The sequence below is a fragment of the Pygoscelis adeliae genome, unplaced genomic scaffold (genome assembly GCF_000699105.1).
Source record: "Pygoscelis adeliae isolate BGI_AS28 unplaced genomic scaffold, ASM69910v1 Scaffold124, whole genome shotgun sequence".
In the NCBI taxonomy this organism is placed as follows: domain Eukaryota; kingdom Metazoa; phylum Chordata; class Aves; order Sphenisciformes; family Spheniscidae; genus Pygoscelis; species Pygoscelis adeliae.
This window is the reverse complement of record NW_008824791.1, coordinates 4,746,776-4,752,121: the sequence shown is the minus strand read 5'-3', so window position 1 is coordinate 4,752,121 and position 5,346 is coordinate 4,746,776.

Below are 5,346 nucleotides of genomic sequence, written 5' to 3'. Positions count from 1 at the left end.
CTCAGTGCTGTGCTCCAAGCTGAGGGGCCTGGTGGGTCTCTGAGGGGGGAACTTGCTTGCGTGGTGTTTTTGACCCGGGGGCCACGGCTGTTGGCTTAGTAGGGTATGAATGGGAGGATCGAGCCTGCGTTGTAACGCTTGCGTCTGGATCCGTATTTGCCAAGGGTATAAAGCTGGGGCGTTAATTCTGCGCAGAGGCAGAAAACTCGAGTGGCATTGTGATGCAGCCCGGCATTTGGGAGAGGCGTCCGGAGCGGGGCTGAGCTCGCTGGGGCTTGACCAGCATTGCCCTAGGAAACAGGTGGCTCTGAAGTGCTTCCCTTTCCACAGGGAGGAGACTGAAGAGCCGAGGGATGACGCGCCTTGCACAGGGAAATACAGACCAGAGCTTGGAGCTGCATGCACTTCTGCACCGGACTGCTGATAACGCCTAGTGGATATGGACCTAAACATGTAAATGCTGTTCAGATTACATCTGCAAACAGTGTGAGAGTCCGCATCCATTATTTATAACGTGGAGACGGGATCTGAATTAAGCTACTTGTTTATGAGAGAGGAAAAACATCAATCCAGAGTACTGCAGACATAAGCACGAAGGGGTCAAGCTGCCAAAAGGAAAGAACGTGTCTGCAGAAAAAAGATAAAGTTTCCCACTAAAATCCACAGGGAAAAAGTTTTTAGGTCTGCAAAACCAGGGGAGAGTTTCTCCTTTCTGTGAAGTAGTGTGGCTCCATGGGGCACTTCTAGGGATTTCTTGCATGGAAGGAGGCTGGGCAGAATGTGCTTGTCTAAGTTACCCTGTGAGCTAGGTATGAAATTTATAAAGGGGTCTGCTGCTCCACTGGGAAATGTTTGGTGTATTGTCCATTAATCAAAAAAGAGTTGAAAACCGCTCATGTAAACTGCTCGTTTCTTAGCAAAAAAGTGGGCAAATTGTTTGCCTGCAGGATAATAAAAAGGCAGATTAGCGGTAGCTTTTCCTGCTTTTATTCTCCATGGTGACAACTCAAGAGCAACAACTTTGAAATTGCAAGCATGGCAAATGTATAATGCTTGGAAATTGGGGATGAGGATGTGTCCCAAAAAGTTATAAAAGTGTTGTATTTTCATTATACAGAGTATTGTTATGTCCTTCTCCCCCCCATTTTGAAAATAAGTTCATTACAGGAGAGAAGGGCGATTTAAGTAAAATAACAACAGCTGAGTACAGCAAAGAAACCTACTCACTCACTGCGTAACAGGGGGAAAATGGCTGTTGCAGGCGAGCAATAGCAGCGGAAGAAAAAAACCCAGCTCACTGATAAATAGCAAGAGGACTACACCCCTGGGCCGGGGCCTTCGACAGGGTCTATGAAAAGTCAGCAACAGCGGGTGCCAAGCTCCCACCCCAGAGTCCCCAGACCGTAGCTTGTACAAACAGAACTAAAGGTGAGCCTGCTGGGATGCATGATGGGGACAGTGTTGGTGCTCTGCGGACTGTTTGGCTGGGACAGGGATGCACAAGAGGCTCCTTTCACCTCCGAGTTCATTTTGGTGCTTGGGGGACAGAGGGCATGTTGTTCTCGAAGCACGAGTAGAGGCTTTGCCGAAAAAAATATACTTTTCTATATAAAGTGAGCAGGTGTGGTGGAGAGCCACCACCAGGCATTAGAGATTAAAACCTTGCCATTCCCTTGAACTGAATTTTGCTTTTAAAATGAGCCTGTCAACTTTTAATTCATACTTTTAAACTCAAATGTAACTAATAGCGTCTTGGAATCCCATTTGCTTTCTATGACTCATGAAATGCTGCTTCTCTCTGCCACTGCTCTCACCAAGGACAATGAAAACTGAATGCATTTGCTTCTGTTGTTTGCACTTCAGAGCTCTGACTGCAGCTGCCCTGGGGTTGGAAACAATACTTACTCATTTTGAAATTATGTTCAGCTTTAATTTTTAAAATGTTTCCTGTAACATCCCTGCTTGGGCTTGAGAGAATATCTGGAGGGCTTGGGGTTTTGTTTTGTGTATTCTGTAATTTTTGCTTTCATAGGGTGTAAAAATGTCTTTCTACAAAATGCCACTCACTCTACATCCAAATTGACCGAAGCCCCTAGGCGCAACGCTGAAGGTTAACTGGAAATAGCCAAGGAAAGCAGAGGGGGCAGAGAGGGATTACAAGCATGACAAAAAATGACAGGCAGAAAGGGAGAGGTGGTGAAGGTCTCTCCTGGCAAAGGCCCCCGAGCAGGCAGGGGTGAATGTCAAAAAGCAATTATAAAGGTCACAAGAGGACTGTCATGGGAATCATGGCAGATTCATTCCTTTGTATTAGCTAACTTTATTCTTAAGGTTCTTCTGTTTCTAATGCTGGTAATCCAGCTAGCATTTTTAAGATCATATCAAAATGATAGCCGTCCCATCACATTACGTAAATGGATCTCTTTTCTGAACTCCCAGGCAATGGAAAAGCGGCTTTAGGGGCCCCGAGTGACGATAAGGATGGTTTCAACGTCACAGCTGTTGTAGAAAGCACGTATGGCCAGTATAGCCCCATGGAGATGCTGTACCACAGAGATTTCCGGAGTCATAGGGTCAGATCTGCAGCACCTAGCTTATGCCAAAGGCCTCTTTGCTCCTGGCCCCAGCCAAGAAACGAGCTAAAGCCCCTTTAGCGTGTTTCCACATGTCCCAAACCCTGTACTTAGTGACACAGAACAGATCCTCACCCACAACCCTGCGTGAAAGCTCCCTGGAGAAAACGCAAGATAGCTCCAAGTGGTTTCTCAGCAAAACAATCTCCACGACATGACATTTATTTTCAGAATAGCCCAGGCGTGATAAACACTGTGGTGGTGTATTCATGTACCTGTAACAGTTTGTGGTTGTTTCGACTTCTACAATGTTTTCTGATTGCTCCCTCTCAGGGATCTGTATTTGTACAGCCCAGGGGCTGTCCTGAATCTCTTCAGAGAAGAAGTTTTGGGAGGGACCTTGGGTCAAGAGAGACATAGTCCTTTTTGAGCGTATGGAGAATTAGCAGTTACTTTGCTCAAGACAACCCAGAACTGTAGGAGTAGGCTGGCAACTTGCCCAAGCAAAGCTCTTCTGCGCAATGTCAGATCACTCTGTTATTGGAGGAAGCTGGTCACAGCCCAGTAGTGGCATCCATTGTGTTAACTCTCCCTAAACCCCCTGAAAAAAATGCTCCGAGAATTCCTCTTCTCTCCTCCCTGCAAAAGGCCGGTGCCATCTTACAATGCCCGATACTGTCCTTGCTACTCCCTCCCACAAATTTCTCTGGCCAGTCTTAGGTCTGGAGAGGACTGGCATGTAAAAGTCTCTCTGGTGATTGCAAAACCATTTGTCTTATGTTACAGGTGAACTGGTATTGCCCACCTAGAGGGGGCTTGTTGGAAGAGGTCAGGAAATCAGTGTAACTGCTGATCCACGGGCAGCAGGTACCCCATCACAAGCCAGAATGAAAACCACAATTCGGTGAGCTACAGAGGGACCCAGACCTCAGAGCAAGAGCTGGGACCTCTTGGGGAAATTCGGCACACGCAGCTGCCAATGCTGGCTGCAGGGAAGGTGAGGTGGGCCTGGGGCTCACTGCTGATGGCCAGCCATCTCTGACCTAGTAGCAGTAACAAAGGCTAGGATGTTTACAGTTCTAGTCCCCTATATTATATGCCGGCACAAAGACCTGAGTAATTCTGGCTGCCTGTCTCAGGTGATATACGTTGGTTTCTCGAAATTTCTAAGTATTCAAAGTGTTAGTTTTGTTAATTTTCCATTTCACTGGAAATGGAGGGGTCTGAGGATATTCGCACTGAAGCCACCCCCTGGAATTTTTACAGTGTACTTGATCCTGCTGTTGCTCTAAGGGCTCTTTTTTTTTTTTTTTACAGGATTCACTCATCATCTTGATTGTCTTCTTTGCCAGTCACTGTTGTGATGCTTCATTTTAAGGCCACAAAACCATCCTTGTCCTTGACATGACCCAGACATCCATATCCTGTATGAAAAGGATTTTAATCTTATGCCAGCAATAAAAATTGATCACTGGAAAATTTCTAATTTGAGACCCTGTAATAATCGGGCTCATTATTTCCTGGTGCCAGCATTCTGCAGGTGTCGCAGAATGTCGCAGACACAAACCACTACTTTCCTGAAACAAGAGGCTCCTCTCAGCCTCTCCATCAGCCTCTGCCCCCCTGCTCCTCTCTGTTGCAAGAGTCACGGGTCATTAAGGTTGTGTAGCTATAGAGATGGAAGCCCTACTCTACCTCACCCCTCGCTTTTTGATTTGGTCCATTTGGTGCTGCTGCTGACACATTTCTAATGGGAAAAATAAAGATGGCCTGAGGACAGACACTATCAGTAACTAAAAATTCCTTCAGATTTGTATAGGGAGATAGGAAATCTAAAATTTTAGAGCAAAGGTGGAGCCAACTGATGAGTGCTGCCCAGATCTGACTTCAGGGAATTAAGACCTGTTCTTTTTTTTGAGGTTGAAATTCTTATCATCTGGTACAACTCATAGAATCACTACTCATAAAATCTTCAGTATGTTTCCAGGTACTTGGATTCAAAAGAAACGTTGGGATAGTTCTTATGAACAGTTGTATCTACAATTAAAATAGTTTTCTTAAGAGAATTAGCTTGCAACTACTTATTTATAAGCTAGATACATAAAATGGCAACTTCCTACGCAGTGTACAAATGCCCTAAAGCACCAGCATCGAGCAAACAAAACTGATTCAAATAAATGAGGGGAAGGCTTGTATTTTTAATACACACACAACTCATTCCTGAGGGCTTGATCAAATAAACTACGGTGACTGAGCTGAGGGACAGACATAACTGAAATGAGGAGGAGATTGTGACGCTCAGGCTTTCAGTATGATTTAAAAGATGTAGGTATTCAGAGACTGTTAAATCACCATTTTGGCCCCTTTCTGACATAGTCATTGTTGCAGATGCACTTTCAAATTTCTATGTAAAACGTTTCCTCAGTCTGCTGGATGTCTGATGGGAAAGAGCAGGTTAAACTCCCTTGAAATTCATGGCATAGGGGTTCCCAAGGTTTTCGGACTAACAAAACATCAGCGTTTCTTGGTGCTAGTATCACCGTATGTCAGGGATGAAATGTTTAATTTAAAATAACATGTAGTGTAGCTCTGTAGACTTCCCAAGGCCACGGAGACCTCAGATGGCAACCACCTCCCTACCTCTTGTGAACTGTGCTGTGATTTTCCTAGGAACACACATTAAAGATGAGAAAAGATGAAAATACTTAAAATTTAGTCTCTCCAGCCATAATACAAGTAGATGTAGTTGGCATGTAGCTGGCAAATGTAAAGC